Source organism: Pteronotus mesoamericanus, unplaced genomic scaffold, assembly GCF_021234165.1.
Source record: "Pteronotus mesoamericanus isolate MK-2021 breed Mesoamerican mustached bat unplaced genomic scaffold, CSHL_Meso_final contig_90, whole genome shotgun sequence".
Classification (NCBI taxonomy): Eukaryota; Metazoa; Chordata; class Mammalia; order Chiroptera; family Mormoopidae; genus Pteronotus; species Pteronotus mesoamericanus.
Window position 1 is genome coordinate 20,051,510 of NW_026555277.1, and position 20,408 is coordinate 20,071,917.

Consider the following 20,408-nt stretch of genomic DNA (forward strand, 5'->3'; position numbering starts at 1 on the left):
AGCAGAATTCACCTCAGCTGAATCTAATGAGTGCTGAAATCTCCCAAGTATATACTGTTTGTGAAGCTAACACATCTTCCTTCATATTGTTTGAAGCTGGCTACTGGGTGTGTTGGTTATGGGGCCTTTCAGGAGGGACTTTGGTGCAGACCAATATCGAACATTGCCTGTGACTGTCTCTAGGACCCCTCTTTGGAGCTACAAAGCAATCTACAGTTTGTGGCTGCCTCTTCTGGGCCCAGGTGTGCACAGGAAGGACCAAACTGCTCACCAAGGCTGGCTTTTACCAGCTCCAGGCTACAGAGCAAGTTTGCAAAAGTTTCAAGGCTTTCCAAGATCTGCCTCTACCTTCCAGCTGCCTGTTAGGCTCAGTTACAGAAAGAGCCTCTGGTGGTACTCAAGTTGCATGAGGTAGAGTCTCAATGAGCCTCCATATAGGGGCAAGTGCTGTTCAAAATTGATACAGGTTCAAACTCAGTGCCAGTGCTGGATCTGAGGCCACTCAGAAAATGCCCCATGGTACACCAACTTTAGCTGCCATCTGCTGGTTGCTTGCACAACGTGGTGGTAGCACTAGGTCTCAGGGAGTCATCAGGGTGAGGCCAGCAGGGTTTATCAGGACCAAATAGACCAAGATTTGGCCATGTGAATAGAGAGCTCTGGGCACGTGGAAAAAAATGGCCCCCACCCTAAAGCCGCGCAAGTCAGACTGTCCAGATTCTGCCCAGAGCCTGATCTCCTCAGGGTGGAACCACCAGGGAGTCAGGATAATGGGGCTAGTGGATCTCCCTTGAGAGGAAGGTGCAGTGAGGCTTGGGAGAAATTGAAAAGTGGCCCTCCCAGGGCCACATAACTCAGTCTGTCCCAGATTCTACCCAGACCTCAGCAGGGTAGAGCCATAAGGAGTCAGGAGGGTGGGGCCACCAGAAGCCTGGAGGGTTGTTTTAGGAGTTCTCCTGTGAGTGGAAGGCACCAGTCAGGTTCAAAAGGAAGTGTGAGGATGGCCCTTCCCCCAAAGCCACACAACTCAGTCACTGACATCCTCTGATTCTGCCCAGACCTCTACGTCACAGTCCAGTCAGCTGACTCCTCAGCAGGGTGCAAGTTTTGTATGGTGGGGCTACAGGGAGTCTAGAGTATGGGGCTATTACAATCCCCAGACTGATACCATAAGGAGGGACATGCTCCACCCAAGAAAGATGGTGTCTCCAATTTGGCAGAGGAATGCATCTCAGAATCCTGGTGGCTATCCCTGCAGAAATCTCCCCAGAGTCATAAACCCTAGTTTCTCCTCATGCAACTCTAGTCTGCTCCATCCCCCATCCACAGGAGCTCAGGAGTGGCTGCAGATGAGATTTTGTAGTTTGGCCCTTTAAGAGAGTGCCTTTCACTCCTTGCTGGACAGAATTTCTACAGTTTTCACAGTCAGATGTTATGTCATACCCTCTTATTGGCTCTGGCACTCTAGGCTGGGGAGCCCAGCTTGCTGTTGAGATCCCGCTAGTCTAAAAGGGAATGTTTGCAGCTAAGATATCCCTCCACAATCTCAGCTGCCAGCGTGGGAGCAGGGGCCAGCCCTTTGACATCTTTGCTCTTCCTACCAGTCTCACTGGGGCTTATTTTGTAAATCCTTGGTTATAAGACCTCTCTTTGGCTTGTCTTCAGTTGGTTATTCAGGTTGATTGCTCTATATTTTATTTTAATTCCAGTTTAGTTCTGGGAGGAGGCGCATGTAACATCCACCTACTCTACTGCCATGTTGGATCCCTCAGAATTTTTATTTCTTCTGGTGAGAACTTCTATATAGAAAAAGTCCTCTATTTTGTATGACCCTTTGTGCTAATTTTCTGGGGGGGAAAGAGCATGAAAAATGTTTGCATGGCCATTTGATGAAAAAGAGATGTTAAACTTATCTGTCAATATTAATCCCTCTTCTGTGTCCAAACATATACTTTTTAAATTAGCTGATCCTTAAAACATAGATACTATGATTGAAGTAATTTGCTTAGTATGTGTTAGCCGATTGCTAACAGCCTCTTAGATTAGGATTTAGCCTGAGTTTATGATTGGCCCATAGAACCTCTTGTTCGTGTCAGTTATTCAGAGAAACCTCAGTGAGAAACCATGTAATGGACTTCAAAATCTTCACCTGCTTTGGAGAGAAACTAAAGAAAGAAAATTCACTTTTGGTAGTAGAAAAAAAGAACTAGTTGCTCTAAGTGATATTGATTATATTATAACTATTATGATTGTCAGTGGACACAAGAATTCTGATTCCTCTTATTTTTTCATAAAATGGAGCATATGGGAAAATGCACACCATTTAATCAATGGGAGTAAAGTAATGATACGGATAAGTCAAAGCAGCCAATAACCAAAATATCAAATGATATTTGGCTTTGATATGTACTTTGGTTCTCTGAGTTTCAGGAAATCCACAGTACTTCAAATAATTTAAGGAAATATCTAAACTCAGAAGAAAGTAGACAAATATTTAGCTTTCCCATACTTAACTTCTGTTTGATTCCTTTTTGCTTTCCAGTTTTTGCTAAGAGTGGAAAGCAGATATATCAGGCTAATTTGGTCTTAGTAGACCTAGCCATTTCCCATAAATACTTGGTTTTCCCTCTTCTGAGTAGTTAGGCAAAGTCTTTCTAGGTCAAACCTACTAGGTTAAAAAAGAAACATTGTCAATCCATCTACTGTATTTTCTTATGGTATCAAAAAATTGTCTTGACTGACATTTCTATAACTGAATTGACAGGTTGTTTTGGTGATGAATTTAGTGCTTTGCTTTTCAAAGCCTTTCCTAGCAGCTAAACCAGCTAAAAGTGTGGAGACAGGAAGCAGTAACCTCAAAACTCTTTCCCTCACAACTCCTCCTTGACAACAGACAACATGAAGAGTAAGATTGGAGGTGAGAAGGTACTTATCTGCTGCTTATGAGCAAGGCAATGAGAGCTAAAAGATTTCTCACAGATAATCTGTGAATCTTGTGCTGTAGCTGACTTCTGGAAAATTGAAACTGGCTTGTACTTCCATGAGAATGTAGTCGGGGAGGAAGCTTGGTTACAACAAAAAAATCTTTCCCTTGTTGCCTATTGTAAATGAGTCAATTACTATATTAATAACCAAGTCAACTCTCTGCACAGGTAGAGTGAATAACCATCTGCAAGGTGTGGCTCCAGGTACCAGAGAAGGACCCCTGACCTTGAAAGTAACCTCTTCACCAGCTCAGTTAGTGCTTAGATTTCCAAAAAAGCCTAAAATGTAATGTGGGAAACATGTTGGTTTAAATTAGTAATTATGGTTTACATATATAGGGCTACAAAGTGTTTTCTCCTATTTTACCTCATATGAACTCCATATTAATATGTGAAGTAAATAGGCAAGGTATTCATCTTTATAGCAATTTTATAGGTAGGAGAAACTGAGGTCAATTAGATCAAGTGACTTGCCCAATGTTATAGGACAAGTTAGTGACCCTTAAGACTTAGCTCATGTCTCATAACTTCTAATCTAGTGTTCTTTTCTCTCTGTCAAGTGGCATCAAAATTTCAATACAATTTCAGTAATTGAGTTTAGATCCTCTCTAAGTTGGGATTAATAATTGGATGGTATTATATGTCTGTAGGAGAGTTAAGGAGGAGAGTATCATTGAACAATGGAGTAAATAAGGTGGGAAAAGACAAGACCAAGATAAATTCCATTTTCTCTACCATTTTGCTAGATTCCCATCCTGCAAAAACTACTCATCTAGAAGGAAAACTAAAGATGATCTAAGCCAGTCCCTTGTTTTACAGAAGCAGCAACTGAAAACAAAGTACATAACTTTTTAAGCAAGGTCACACAAATAGTGGAAAAGCTAAGGTTTTATTTAATCATTTATTTATTTTTATGTTTCTAGATGTAACGTTTTAAACCATGAGTGACTAGAAAACAAAGTTCATGAATTCAACAAAATTGAATTGATTTTATTTTCACATATAGATATGTTTCCAAACAGTCTCTGCCTCTAACGTGCATACATAAAACATTTTGTTTACTATTTCAAAGATTTCCTGAAGGTCATAGATGGATCCCAGATAAGGCCTACAGATAATATTGTCACATGAAATGCCTCTTATAAATTATTTTAGCTCCATAAGCAATAATTATATCATGGTACTTCTTTCATTTCAGCTTCTCCAAGTAAACAAAAGGGTTTGAACATGAACGTTAGTCAATACATAAAATCATTTTTAAGTCTAAACCTCATTTGGGGAAATTCTTAACTTCACATTTATTTGTCATGTTTAATTTAACATATTTTATATTTCCTTTTCTTTATCATGGCATCATAGAGAAATAAAAAGCCACCTAGAGACTGGTGAACCAGAGAGTAGAGTTGGCAGCACTCAATATTGAAATCTGCATTGGGAAGTTAAGGAAGCAGTAGAAAAGGTACAATAGCTATTTGGTTAGCAGTGTGACTTCCTTTCAGAACCTCTTAAGAACTTTATTGGGTTCCACCTCTGCACATTCCAATCAGAGTTTCTTTTGCAGTTTATAAATCAGGTTGGAAAATCCTAATCACGTTTTTTCCTTTTTTAAGTTCTGAGTGAACAGAAGTTAACATGTTAGGCAGGAACTTAAGAAAATGAAAGCTTTCTATTTTCAACCAATTTGCCCTATGATTTTTGTGAACATTTTGTGCAGGCGACACTGGTTTCCCTGACAGAGAAGAACACCTCCCTCCTGACCACAGAGTTGGCAACGTTACCGTAACTTCTCTCTGAGTGTATTTCCTGCTCAAGCCCAGAATACCATTCAACATGTGGCCATCTGACCACTTTCACCTGTCAGTCCCTGTAAGAAGCAGATTACCCCACAGGCCAGTCCAGGGTTTGCTCCGGAAAGTATAAGACAAACTGTGCTTTCAGGGAGGAAAGAGAGATTCAGCCATCTCTGGCTGTGGTAACTTTAGCTGGTGGTTTGACCTCTTAGAGATGTGAGAAAGAGGAGTATAAAACATTCATCAAAATTAGGTAGGAGGGGGAGGATTTTACAATAAAGAAAAAGACTTTAAGAAGATGTGGAACCACAAGGTGTAACACTAGAAGCTGTAAATGATAGCAACAGAGTTATGACAACCCATAGGTCTAAAGGGGCAAGAACAAAGTCAAGTAACCAGAAGCAGATGGAAAGAAAATTGTGTAGAAGAGGACATGACAAAAGCAGGGACTATGAAGAGAAAGAATCAGGCCAAGTACATTAACTCCTGTCGATAGAAAGTGTGATTTTAAACAAAATCTGAAGAGATCTTAGTTTAAACAAGTACAAATGATTACATAAAGCAATAGGAATAGAAGGCTAATTAATAAATTTACTAAACAAGCTGCTGTTTGTCAGCATTTGTTTAACTCCATATTTTACCTTGATCTGTGTTTTTACACAGGCAGATGCTGCAGTGCAGAGGCTATTTCCTTGTCCTTTTAATGAAAACACTAATTGAAAAATATATATGCACCCCTATGTTCATTGCAGCATTATTCAAATAAGATAAGGAAACAAACTGAGTGTCCATTAATAGATAAATGAATATTACTCAGTCATAAAAAAGAATGAAATCTCGCCATTTACAACAAGATAGATGGACCTAGAGAGTAATATGCTAAGTGAAATACATCAGACAAAGAAGGGCAAATACCATATGATTTCACTTATGTGTGGAATCTAACAAAACAAACAAACAAGAATGTGAGAGGTGGGGGTGGATAAGGCAGAGGAGAGTAATGGGGGGAAATGGGGACAACTGAAGCTGAACAATGATAGGAAAAGATATTTCAGAAAATGAATATTTATGAAGGACTTAAAATTAATACAGACATAGTCTATCTTCATAGAGAAGAATAATCAATATAATAACAATGTCAATTATTTTTTACCAATTCTATCTATAAAGATAATATAATTCTAACAAAAGAAGAGAACAGAAACAGACTCATAGACACAGAGGACAAACCCAATGGTTGCCAGAGGAGAGAGAGGTGGAGAAATAAGCGGAAAAGGTAAAGAGGATTAAGAGGTACAAACTTGCAGCTACAAAATAAGTAATTATGTAATGTATAACATAAGGAATATGGTAAATAATATCATAATAACTCTGTACAGTGACAGATGATGACTAGATTTATTGTGGTGATCACTTCTTAAGGTATATAAATGTCAAATCATTATGTTGTACATCTGAAACTAATAAAATGCATGTCAACTATAATGTTTTTAAACTACTGTGCTACATGAAACTGTCAGAAAGTTACACAAAGTTCAAATAGTTCATTAGCAAAAAGTCCCATCTGAGCACCTAAATCTAAGTCATTCATTCTTAAAAGATAAGACATATCAAAATATCTATCAGTATTTTCTACAAATAAATTTTGATTTGTCAGAAAATTGTTCTTTGGTATTCTAACTTCTGCCATGACAAAGTCATACATTCATTCAGCAAAAAATGATGGGACCTTATGTACTACATTCTTGGGAGATGGGAAGATGTAAAAGATGCAGCCTTTTTCCTTCTAGGAGAAATCTTAAGGCAGGTACACAATTAGCTACATTCCAAAGTCATGTATGAGCCCTATAGAGATTCACTGCAGTCACATGAAAGGCACCTTGTTGCCAAATGACATAATTCTGGAGACTTGTGTGCAGGCTGGTCTTTAGCTGGACTATGAAGTCTGAGGCAAGTTTAGACAGGCTAAAATGAAGGAAAGGACTTTTAGTTTAAGGGTTTACTGGAGACAAGCAGAGCATCCCATTTACTTAACAGGAAAGTAGGTGAAGATGGTTGATGCCAGTCATGGAGAGCCTCTAATGAAAGGCACATGTATTTCACTAGAAAGGCCACAGAAGACATCGAAGAGATCTGAGTGAAGTAAATGCCACCTTGGGGTGTGAGCACATCAGTGCAGAATGCAATGACTTGGAACAAGGCTAGAGTGAAAGCAGAGACCTACTGGAGGCTGTCACAATCATGTTGGTGAGAGCTGCAGAGGTGGCAGCTGGGACAGGAAGGATGGGCAAGTCACTGGCGCTCAGTGGCACTCGGTGATAAAGAACAGGAATCAAAAATGACAGAAGACATGGGCTGGGTGAGAGCAAAGGCGGAGGTTTTTGTTGACAAAATTAGATAAGCGAAGAAAGGAAATTTGTTTGGAAAACAAGCTGTCAGGTTCAGTTTTAGATACTTAGGTTTGAGTTGTGGACAAGGCATCCTGGAGGAAAGGTCCAAGAGTTAGATATCTTAGACTAGAGTTCAAGAAAGTCAGAAAGAGACATGTACGTTGGGATGTTATCCGTAATAAGATGAGTTGATATTAAACCTGCTAAAAGCCATTGCCTACACTAAAATCCATCCCTACCACTCAGAGACACTGTCCAGCAGTACAGGGTGTGAACAGTTTAGGACTTAAACTTCATAAACACAAAGCAACGTGATCTTGGGTGCAATGTGACCCAGTCCCTGTTATTCTAAAGCCTGCAATTGTCCTCTCAGCTCCTAATGGCAGAAAAACAGTCTAAGAGGACACCATGGCAGAGCACCTTAACTTGTATGAAAGAGGTACCCATACCCAAAGCCACGAAACTACGTCCAAAAATCAAATTTTATTATCCTAGAAGGATGTCTATAGTCCAAATAGTAAGTAACCAGGGTTTTCTATATAAATATTATGATAGTATTTGAGCTAACCAATAGAAACCCCACAGTATCAAGGAAAGGCCTATATTAATATATTATTTTCCAAATGTATATTTTAATCCAAAAACCAAATTTGGAACCATATTTTCCTCCTCAGTCACCATAATTCTGAGCCCTCATTCAAAATAACTCTGTAAAAAAGATGAGAGTACATTTATTCTCCCTGTTTTATTCTCCCTAAATCTTCTACTTCCAAAGAGCCTGCTCAGGATCACCTTGGCACATACAGAATTTCTTAGGTATGGATCATGGCCTGGAAGTTTGAAAATAATTGCTGCAATGAACCTTAACATTACACAGGAAAATAGGGAGAGAGAGCATACACAATATTGTCCTTTAAACTCTTGAAGTCATTTCTAAGCATATTAGTATCTAAAAATCCTTGTTTGCAATCTTTCCAGGAGATTTCCTAGATGGCTGGTTTGCAATTCTTTGTATTTTCTCTATTATGTCATAAGAGCATCTACAAAGAGATGGAGTAGTTAAGTTGCCTTGCTAGAGCTCACAAAAGCCACTAAAGAAGCATTCTATTCCACTAAAGAAGCATTTTTAAGCCAGAAATAGACCTGAGATGTCTCCAAGGCCAACCCCCTGATATATCAGATGAGAAAACCAAGGCCTAGAAAAGCTGTGCTACAGTGTGACAAACTAAAACTCCTGATCACATCCCCTTTTGAGTTTGAAAGAAGAAACATAAAAAACATAGTAGACATGGCCTTTCCAAAGCCAAGGGCAAGCAGCCACATCCTTATTTCAAAAAACACAGGGAGATGCCGAGATAACTTTCCTGACTGGGAAATGGAGCCCTGCCCTCAATGTTGGGCAGGGTTAGTCTGAACCTTGTAACCTTGTTATCTCAGCCGTGAGCTGAAGCCACACCCAGCCATTGTGTGCATTTTGGAGGCTCAAGCAAATTTAAAGTATGCATGGGCTTCAAAGACAAACTTTGTACTATCCCAGTGGCCCTTCTTGATACAAGTTTAACACAGCAACCTAACACATCTCCGTTCCTATAAATATCCTTTCTTTCTCCCCATTTTTCTTAATATTTGTCCTCCCCTCCCACACTACAAATCATCTCCTTCATTATCTTCTGGAGAAAACTTCCTCCATTTTCCTTTTTTCCTTCTACCCCTTCCTCCTTTCTTCCTTGATAGCCCTCTTTTCCCTCTACCCTGCAATAATACACATATGCACACATACACTCAAGACTGGCATTTGGTTCTTCCAGATGTCAAGCATAATAAAGTCCATCAGTTTGCAAACATTTATTACATACCTGCTATGTACAAATTACCATGGTGAACAGTGTAGGTGATAAAGGTTCTTAATTGTCTTCACTTTGGTAATTTCCTGCCCTTTTTCTTAACCCTTTGAAGTCTTATTGCTCTTACCACTCTGTCTAAACTCAAGAGTCCCAAGTGGCCTCCTTTTAGCCAAACCAGTGGCCTTCCCAAGTTATTCACTTCTCCTTCCATTATTCAATTAATGCTATTAGCTGCTGGTTTTTGTTTTAATTCTTTTCTCCTTTGACTTTAATGACACTTCATTAGCCTTACTTCCCTGGCCTCTCCAAATATAATTTTTATCTTCTTCACTAGCCCATCATTCTCTTCAGCTGACTGCTAAGCAGAACTTTTTTCTTCTTACCCAGTTCTCATATCTTCAGCTTTGTACTGGGCATTTTTCTGACCTCCAACTGAACATGTCTAAAGCTAAACACTATTTTCCTCCAAAACTCAGTTTCACAACATCTTGATTTCAGGTGGTGATACCACCATTCTTCTGTTAAACCAAAAACCCTGGCATTATTCTCAATTCCTTCCTCTCTTTTGCCTTCATCTAAATCTAAGCCCTAAGTCCTGGAATTTCTACTTTCAAAACATCTCTCATAATAATCAGTTCTTTCTAGTCCCACCTTCACCACCCAATCAGAATCTACTAGCTTCATCTTGGCAAAGTGACAAAGTAGAGCATTATGACATCATCTCCTTGATCTTGGTCTCCAAAACCACACCTACTCTAGACCACTCTGCTTCCAGAAACTTTCATCTTCTTCACAATGCCTTAAAATGAAGTGTGAACTTCTGTTATTAGTGTTCAATCCTTTGTTTGACCTGACTCTACCCAATGTTTCCAGGTCTCCACACATTCAGACTGGCCGTTGGTTCCAAGAACATAAAACAATATTCCTGGTTTAATTTCTCTATTTTTATGTGTCTCCTTCCTGAGGCAACATAGCATTGGTAAGACATGAACCTTGGAGAAAGGGTGTCTGGATTTACTCCTTACTAGCTGTGTGACAACAGACAACTTGCTGTATCTGTTCCATGCTTCAGTTTCCCCATACAAAATGAGGATAATCATAGAAACTACCTCATAGAATTTAGGGGAAGAATAAATGATTTGATGCAGGGAAAGCCAGGTAGAACAATGCCTGGCACATTATGGGTGCAAAATAAATGTTAGCTACCAATTACTATTAATAATGTCATCCGTTTAAATCTTGTCTTTCTTTAAAGTCCAGCTCAATTCCCAATCCTTCATAAAGGCTTACTACTCTATACTAATCTCACTAAAGTGTTTATTTTATGCTTCCTCATTTTAGTATTAATTTATTTCCTCCATCAACAAATATTTGTTGAACACCTACAATGCTCCTAGCACTTTTGCATAGTACTGAGGTTATAAAGATGAATAAGATGTGATCCTGCCCACAAGAAGCTCACAGCCTAGTGGAAAAAAACAAATGTGTCAGCACAATAACAATAATTTTCGGAACCCTGAGGAGAAAATAAATCCCTTATTTTGCCATTTGAGGTGCCAGAGAAGGTTTCTTCAGTTGAGAAGTAGAGGGGACATTCCAGATTACAAGAATAATATATGCAAAGTGATTAAAACATCAAATGGCATGTGAAATAGGGGACTTCCAAGGGTTATATATCTGTTTCCAGCTGTTATGTCCTATTATACATAGTCCCTCAACTAGATCGTGAAGTCCATGAAAGCAGAGAGAACTTGATTAATACACAAGCAGTTCCTGTGTGATAATTAACTCTTTATATTTCTTTCCCTCTTTTTTATTCCCTCAGACCCAATACAAGTTAAAATATAACAAGTTTAATAAATATTTGTTAGATTAAATTACATTCCCACTGAAATGCTCTTACAAGTTTATAATGAAGGCTAAATACCCAGAGAAAGCTTCTTCAAGGAGGTGAATCTTATATTAAGGACATGAAGTGAAAGAGAATTAGGATTTGGATGGGTGGAAAAGGGGAGAAGGGAAATCCTAAGAGGGAAACAGTATCAAGAAGGTCATAAATGCAGGATGCAGGTGTGTGAGACAGTGAAAAAAGCTGCAATATTAGGGTTTGGAATCTTATATTAGAGCATGAAAAGAGACAGCTTGGCAAAGTAAGATGGGCCCAGCCTAAAAGCATCCAAAAATGTCAGGAAACACTGCAATGTCATCTTTCTATAAGCATCTTCTAGGAACTATCCACTCAACTTCCTTATCTATATACATTGAGAGAATGTCGAAGTTCCCTCCCATCTCTAACTATCTGTGGTTAAATTCAACAATGCAATGGGTATTTCTGCTTATAACTGTTTTCCACAAAATAAATAAGTGTAAATAGAGTATCATTATGGTAGTTCTTAATGGGAAAAAATTCTAGGAAGATTTCATAGTTCTCATTTTTACATCCTTGAAGCTCAAAGTGAGTTTTTGTATCTGTCACAGAACCTAGAATAGCACATTGAAGATGTTAATAAATACCTGAATGAGCCCATGACTGATGACCTGTCTTACCAAAGCTTCAGAAAAGGAGCAAGCACTTTAGAAAATAGGAATCTAATACTTTCAAGACCTATCACTTACTAACACCCTGTTTTAATCCCCAAAGGAGCCTCATAGTGGAAGCAAACAGTCTCCTCATACATGCCCACTCTCACTCACCTTCTATGGAATAGAGTCTGTGGCTTAGAAATGGAACCCTCCTAGATTCAATATTCCTAAAGCTGATCTTAACGATGTGCCCTGATTATTAGTAGTGCTCAGTACTAAGGAAAGTCATCCGGTGTCATGGAAGTTGCAAATATAGCCACAGTGATGATTTTATACTTCATCATGTGTAAAGTACCCCTCAGCAATTAAAAGCACAACACTTTACCTTCTCAGCAAGTTAAAAAAAAAAAAAAAAGTCAAACAGCCACCTAAGTTCTTAAGAAGGAAATCTATGTCATTGTTAAAACGTAAGACATTTTAATAGTTCAGATTCTTGTGTAATTGAATGAGTGATAAATAGGAGTTAATGCTGTTCAGTACATTACTTTGAAGATTTGAGACAACAAAGTGACACAGATACTGCAGAAAGGGGCTCACGATTAGATCAAAGGTCAGAGCGAACAGTGAGTGGATGACTCTGATGACACCATCAGGAACCATTAACCTGGTTACCCTGGTAGCCACAGTCCCCAAGATAACAGACGATGATGAATGAAAAAGATGACGGCCATGGTGATGCAGAGATAAAGTTGCATCTCAAAGTTATAAGAAATTCTCCACCATCATGCAAGTTCTCTTCCAGGAATGAAGACGTAAACACATGTAATCTGCATGATGACACACACAGACTACATTAAGATGCCTCTGAAATTAGCATTGAAATACTAAGGCCCAAGAACTCTCAAGTCTTTTTCACATCCTGTAACGAGCGACTGAGTAGCAGTTGATCTCATCCAGCACAGCTCTCTTCCAGAGTCATCAAAATGAGAGTAATGAGCAAGTTCGACACCTACTTTCCAACCACTTCTCAACTGAGACTGGGTCACGTTCCCCCCAGCCTCAGAAACCAATTCTTAAGCAACTTTTCTCAGGCTGAAAACTCTGGGTTCACTTATTTTTTAATGACAGCACCATGTCTTTGGCCAAAAAGTCAAATCACCATGAGAGAGACATACATTGGCGGCTGCACATGCACGCACGCACGCACGCAAGCACACATGGGAGCAAATAGGGAAGGTCGTGATGGCCAAGACAGACCAGATGGTGGGGACCCCAGAGGCTGACAATACCTGCAGCAGTGGGCAGCAGTGGGCACCATGGCCGGGTCATTTATTGCAAGAAAGACAGGGCCTGGCCAGCAAATTTTCAGAGAGCCCCAGGATGGTGTCCCAGCTGGATTCAGTGAGGGTCTGGCTGGGCAAACACTGCAAGAAGTGTGCTCATGCAGATGCGCCTACCAATAAAATGCTTGTTGGGCTGGTGGTGCAGTTTTTTCAGTTCCAGGAAGATGTCTTTGGGAAGCATGTCACCAACCTGGCTTTCACCCAACTCCCCGCAAAGTGTTTCATGGATTTCAAAGCTGGAGGCATCTTGTGTCTCATTCTTGGGGCTGCGTACAAGTGTAAAAATGAATAGAGATGGTTGAGGTTTGATCTACTGAATCTATCCTGAATGGACCATAACGTTGAGATGTTTATGAACATTGAAAAAACTGTTGTCGAGGAATTGTCTGACCAGACCCAACATCTATTTCAGTCTAGACATTGGTTTAAGTTGGCTAATGAATTGAAAGATATCATCAAATGACATCAGGGGACATTTACTGATGAAAAGTCAAAAGCTTTCTACCACACTTATCCTCAAGCAGGTATTAGTACATTGGGGTTTTACCAGGATGGTTATAATACTTGGGTCCATAGTAATGATGTTAATGCGGAAATTGAAGATCCACCAAGTCCAGAAAGAGCATGGAAGATTCATGCAAAACGGATTTTGGTCACTGATTTTTTAATGAATAGATAAATAAGGAAGATTATAAGGTGGATAATAACAGGAAGCCTGTGAGTTTTCAATAGTGAATTTCAACAAAGAATCAAGAGCTAGTCAGGAGTCCAGAGAGAAGAGATAGAAAAGCATCAGCTAATGCTCGAAAGAAGAAACAATTGCCTTCCCCTTCACCTTCCACACCCACAGAATCAAAGGCCAAGCTAGCCTTTATGGGAAGCACAGAAGTCAGAAAGTGGAGGATGAGCAAGATCTTACAAAGAATATGGAAGCCCCAACATCTATACCCAACAGAGAGAAAGTGGGACTTCCAAAAAAATGTAAATCCAAAGAAAGATAGTGAAAATACACCTGTTGAAGGAGGAACTATAGCCAATCTAGATGAGCAGGATGGACAAACAGTCACAGCAGAAGGAAAGGAAGATGAAGATCCCATCAAAGGTGAGCAAAGTCAGTCAGTTGACACTGGTAAAGATAATGTGACAGAGAAGACCAATCACATCATTATTCCTAGCTGCGCATTGTGGTTTGATTAAAACTGTATTCATGTGATTTAACAGTATGTTCTTCCTGAGTTTTTCAATGGAAAAAACAAATCCAAGACTCTAGAGACATACTTAGCATATCAAAATTTTATGATTGACTCATGTCACCTAAACCCCCAAGAATGTTTGACCAGCACTGCTTGCCAGAGGAACTTGACTGGAGATGTGTCAAGTGATGAGGGTTCTATGATGAGGGTTCACGTCTTTTTAGAGCAGTGGTGTCTTGTTAACTACTGAGTGGGTCCTGAAAGTTGACCCATGACAGTGAGACCTCCTCCTGCTCTTCATTTTAGTGTATTGGCTGATACCCCCCTCTGGTCTTGTGCCTCTATATCTTTGATCACCTCAGGTCCCTGCTGCTCAACAGATGTTAAATTTTCCTGAAAAGAACAAGGAAAAAATCAATTGATTTGCAAAACTTTGTCTCCGTACTGACATTTACTCCAAGAAAAGCTTAGCAAAGAGTAAAGGTGCCAGTGCTAAAAGAGAATGACCTGAGCGGGAGACTGCTACTCCTGGAGACCCTGGAGACCTTGGAGATGTGTAAGGATGATTATATCAAAGTGTCAGGACATGTTGAAATGCATAGTCAGGCTGCATGCATCCTCCACTTTTTTGAGGCTTCCCATTGAGGGCCCATATCTGGGCCTACCAGCCTGCCCCCTTTGACAGTCACGGAGCCCAGCAATGAGCGCTGTGGCCTTTTTGACATATGTGGTGGGCCCTAGTGTGACATCTGCAGCAGCAAAATCAGTTTTGGAGGACTTTTCTCAGGTCCAGGATGAGGAACCATTGGAATTGGTTGAAACTCATGTCAGGAAAGTACAAGAAGCTGCCAAGCTTCTGGAAAAGTGGATCTCACCTACAGCCTGGAGAGCAACTGCATCTCAGTCACAGCCCCATGGGCCAGAAAAGCTTGAAGAAGCTGGAAAGGCAGAAGACAAATGGGGGGAATGAAATGGATGAAGGTGGTAAGGCACAAGACCGAGGCGATGAATAAAATAGCGAGAAGGAACAGGATAGTTAAGTTAGTGAGGATACCAAATAAGAGGAAAAGGAGACTGAAGAGAACAAGGAACTCACTGATACCTGAAAACAGAGAGGAAGTAATATTGGGAACAAGACAGCAGAACACGATATTTCTGAAAGAAACGTAGCCACGGTGGCAGCTGCTGCCCTTGCCTCTGCTGCAACCAAAGTCAAGCACCTGGCTGCCTTTTGAGGAACTGGAAATGATCAGAGTCAGAGAGAAAGAGACTTTGCAACAACAGAGGCAGCAGTCGCTTGCTGAATGCCAGCAGTTGCACTGGGAGCCGCTGAATTACCCAGAGCAGCATCATGGACAGAACCCCCCACAGGGACAGCAGCACTGAGAGGGGGGGGGGGCCTGGCACCGGGAGCAGCAGGGCACCCCAGCATGCTGCCTCACCAGCAGCCCCCTCCATACTCTCTGACGCAGTACCGGATGCCGCCGCCCAACACACCCCAACCAGGTCAGATACCAGATCCAGTTTCCATGATGCCTGGGCAGCCCTTGCCAGGCCACATGATTCCCACCAGCGCAGCCACCCTCACTGCCTGGGAGTAGCCTACCCCTCCAATGTATCGCCAATGCCAGGGAAACATCTTAGGACACCGGGTAACCCTCATAGCCCCTACGAGCACGTATCCCAGCCACCGCAGCCACCGCAGCAGCAGCAGCAGCAGCAGCAGCAGCGGCAGCCACCTACTGGTAGAGTCCCTCCGCCTCCTGCCACAGGTCCACCCACCCCTGCTGTGCCCTATTCTGAAAAATGCCAAGAACATCCACGCCCAGCACCAACCCGCCTGGAGTGGGGATGACAAGACTTTCGTTCCTCAGCTTCCTTGGTTTTCTCTCAGGATTTTTCTCCTCACATACCCCATCCCTCCCCATTTCCCACGGCCACCTCTCTCCATGCTCTGACTCCCCTTGTGTTAGGTCCGCAGCCAACACTCAGGGGAAGTCTTGGTGACAGTGTCCCTGGTTACCCTAAAAATAACCTGCATCTTCCCTGTCCTGGTGTGAGCATTCTATGTCTTTATTATTTTGGCTCTCCTGTAGTGTTTCGCTTTGTCTTATGCCTCTGTGAAAAATGCTCAATCTCTCGCTCGCTCCCCCCGCCACCCCCGCCAGCGCCCCCCCCCCCCCCCCCCCCCGTCATTTTTGCTTTAAAGGAGAGAACCTGAAGTTAATAGGCACCAAAAATGGTGATGGGCAGAGGGAATAGCCAGTGTGGATAAACCTTAAGGCATTATAAGTGACCTTATTTCTGCTTAGTGAGCTAAGCACGGTGCTGATGGTGAACTTTCATGAGGATTTTGCCACAAGTAGATGCGCCAAAATTCAAAGCAATGGGGGAAGGGCCTCCACTGATTTTTCTCCCTAGTGAGGACTGCAAGGGCCTCCACCCTGCCTGGCAGAACAGAAGTCTGCCCTTTGGCTCCTGGGTGAGGAGAACACAAGCCGTAGCAGAGGCCACTCCCTCCCCAGGCCCACAGGCCTGCTTTCCTATGCAGATTATTGGATTGGAGTGGGTGTTTTTGTTTTTCTGGAGGCAGTGTGAACTTTGTCCTTAGTTCCTGTGACTAGCTAGGAAAGTTTCAAGGACCAAGGGCAATGGCCACCCAATGAATTGACCCCACTATTCACTGCTTGTGTGCGTGCTTTTTCTCCCTCTTAAAAAGTAAAATAAAATAAACTTTAAAAGGAGGGGAAAAGGTAAGTAGATAGTGCTGAACATTTTAGCTCATGGAACTTGGTTAGGATGGCTGAGGTGCAGGTCCCCACGCTACTTCTTGTAGTAGCCAGGGTGAGTAGAAGTTAATGCCATCTTATGCAGGAAGTACCTGAAGAAGATATTCACACATGATTAAAGCTGAATGGTAGTCGGATGGAATTTCTACACTCATGATAGTAGAATAAAGACAGGAAGAAGGAGGATGGTCTATGTCTAAAGAAAGAGAAACAGTGAGACCCCCTCCCTACCTAGAGTAAAGTTTGGAATGTGAGAGCTTCAAAGTTAGGACCACAGATTCATTTTCATTTCTAATCTATTTGTGAACATAACTCATTCTATTTCTTGATATTGACATATTGATATTAATTTTTACAGTCCTTACTGTAAAAATTCTTTCTGAATAGTTACCTTTAAAAAATAAAAAAAAGTAGTATGTTACTGTAGGGTGTGGTAGTAAAGAAAACAAAATTCTCAAGCAACACCTATACTTCTGAAATATCTGTCAAATTTACTTGAAATGACAAAACACCCAATCGATTTGTTAACAGTCAGAAAAACTGGCTATGGCACATTGTCATGTAGATACAGCAGTCTGCTGATTGCAGTACACTTTTGCTGTTCATCTTTTTACCTTACTTTTCCAAGTCCAACCTCAGAGCAAACAGTTTCCTATGGAAAGTAAATTACTTCCACTTGTGTACAGCTACCTCAGCAGGGTCATTTACTGGCCTAAAAATAAAGTTTTAAATTACTGTGCTTTGCTGATTATTTAAATGATTAAGTACCATTTTTCTGCCTTCCCTGCCTCTCTCAGAAAAAGAAATGCTGAGAAAAATGCAGAAGCATTGGAGAAATCAATCCTGTTCAGACTGGCCATTTTGACAGTTTATTTGCTTGGGAAGGAATGAAAATAAATACTCTCATGGAAAAAATACATGGTGTGGTCCTTATTTTGTCTCCATGCTGAATAATTAGCTTGCTGAAAAATAACCAATATCGGCTGCAAATCTATGAACAATGCCATGTGTTATATGCATACTGCTTCTATCATCAATCACAGGCCTTTTCAAGGGCCTGTTGTTCTAACTTATACTCTTATTCCAAAGTCCAAAAAAAATCTTCTATTATGGATCTCAGTTGCATAATTATTCCAAATCTGGTAGAATACATGTAAGGTTTCCTCACACCTTCTAAGTCATACTTCTTTAATTTAGCCATAAAAATCTTTCTTCAGCGTCGCTAAAATAATAAAGAATCAGGTTAGGTTTAATCTTCCTAAGAATTTTAAGCTGTGCTGTGAGTCAATGAGTTAGGATTACTAAACTGGTGGAAAAAAGGAACTATTCTTTACGCATACACACACACACATCATGGCACAAACATACCGGCAGTCTTTCACAATCCTAGGGAGGACAATTACACTTTGACCAGAGAATTTTTATCTTTCAAATTTCTTCATAGAGGGTGAATGGCAGAGAAACAAAGAGCACATAAAAGGTTTTGCACCACTGATTAGAATGGATCATACATTTGTGTATGTTGTCATTGTGTTTTTTCATAAGTCCTCTTGTTGGAAGAAGCATTTCTAAAGTGCCCTCTCTACGCCAACCCCTTTCTTTCTTCATTAGATGGCCACTCAACATCAAATCTGAACAGTTAGGAGGAGAGTGATTTGGTGTTTGAAAGGTAGATGTATTTTAAAGTTGAAAACAAAGATTCTGCATGTGTGAACCTACCAACTTCTTTTTTAGCTACCCCCCTTTTAACAGATGTTCTAAAGAAAAAAATAGAAAGCTTTGAGTCTTACAAAAAATATCTTCAAAGGGCAGTGAATGAACTGATGACAGATAGTTGTTCACAAAGCACATCCGAACAGCATTTTGTGTACAGTTTTCAATTTAAATTTTCTGTCGGGGCGAGGCTTCTCTTTCCTTTCTTCCTATTCTTTACTGTCTAATAAATTAAGAAATTTTAAATGTTATTTTTAAAAAATTGTAAAAATCCCTTAAAATGGAATTTAAAAACCTTTTAAAAAATAAATTTAAAGATACTTTTAAATGAATTTAGTATTTCTAAATGCTTGGTACTGAATACTGGGACAACACTTGTCTCATCTCCAGCCTTTCGTGATATGAACACTTTGTATAAATACACACAATTTGTAAATGTTCTCACTGCCATATCAGATAAAAAAATAGATGGGTATATATGTAACTATTGTACTTGTGCAGGCTGGGAAACCATGCCTTTTGGAGCACATGCACATGATGTTTAAGAACAAATAATGCAGCCTTCACACACCAAAATAAATAAGAAAGAAAACCAAAGATACTGGCTTTTCAATGTATCTTCAAGGGAAAATATAACTATATTTAAACAGGCCCATCAACCCTTATCAGCCCATTTTTTGAGCCAAGTAGAACTAACTCTTTTCTAACTCTGAGAATAAGTTGAACAGACACCTTACTCCAGCCCACCAAAGCAACAAATTCACTCTGTTTGGAACTGTGATTTTCTAAAGATGATTTAGACCTGGATATACCTGGAGGTATGAAATTATAAACCACATCACGTTAGGTGGGCTAGCATAATGCTCAAGAGCACAGGCTCTAGCATCAGACCCTGGTTCCAACAACTCGTCCCTGTATATCCTTGGGCAAATTAGTACTCTTACTCTTCATCTGAAACGGGGTTCTCTAATAGTGTTCAGTACGCCATCCTCCTCATCCTCATCATGGGGAACTTAGAGAAAACAATTTTAATCTAAGAAAACAATTTTAATCTAAGAAAACAATTTCAACCAATCAGAAAGAAGGAAAGAAAGAAAGAAAGCGACTAATTTATTAGCATTTGTATCGTTCCAGTGTCTGTGATGACTCCAGAATTCATTTTGGTACTGTTTCAACTTTGGCAGACACAGTAATTACAAGTAACACTTACCTTGCTAGCCAAGAGATGACTGCACTAAGCATTTTACATGAATTATTTCATCTTATCCTCACAATGACCTTGCGATGAGGTTATTATCATCCCCATTTTACATGTAAGGAAACTAAGGCGTAGAGAGTTTAAACACTAGGCTAAGCTTAGCTAGTAGGAAATGGATCTGTGATATGAACCCAGGCAGTCTAATTCCAGAGCTTTCAGAACCAAACTGCTTAACTTTAAAAATTTTCATATATACAACATTTTCAACTAAGAGTTAAATTTTAATTTAATTTCAGAAGATGTTCATTAAAAGCTTATCTTGTAGTCTAAGAACCAGTGAAGTTCTAAATAATAGGTTGCCATTTTATAACAAAATCACACTTCAAATACCCAAATTTCACAAGTTGCTTGAAATTCAAAATGAATCAAACCAAATGAAAACCTCAAAAGTAAAACTCAGAGGAGGAAAGAAATCAAAATTGTTTACCTATTACTTCAATGGAGGAAAAGAAGTAGAGAGCCAGGAGCAGCCTGAGAATCATTGTGCTAACGGTGGGTCAGGGCTGCAGCCCCTCCTCCCCGAGGAGCCAAACGTGTGAGGTGGGCTGAAGACGCACCTGCCAAGGCCCAAGAGCCTCCGT

The 20,408-nt window shown here is 40.3% G+C and overlaps 1 pseudogene; it reads left to right on the forward strand.

Moving 5' to 3' along the window:
• Nucleotides 1-12,235: 12,235 nt before the first annotated feature.
• Nucleotides 12,236-15,922, forward strand: LOC129080605 (SWI/SNF complex subunit SMARCC1-like; annotated as a pseudogene).
• The last annotated feature ends 4,486 nt before the right edge of the window (nt 15,923-20,408 follow it).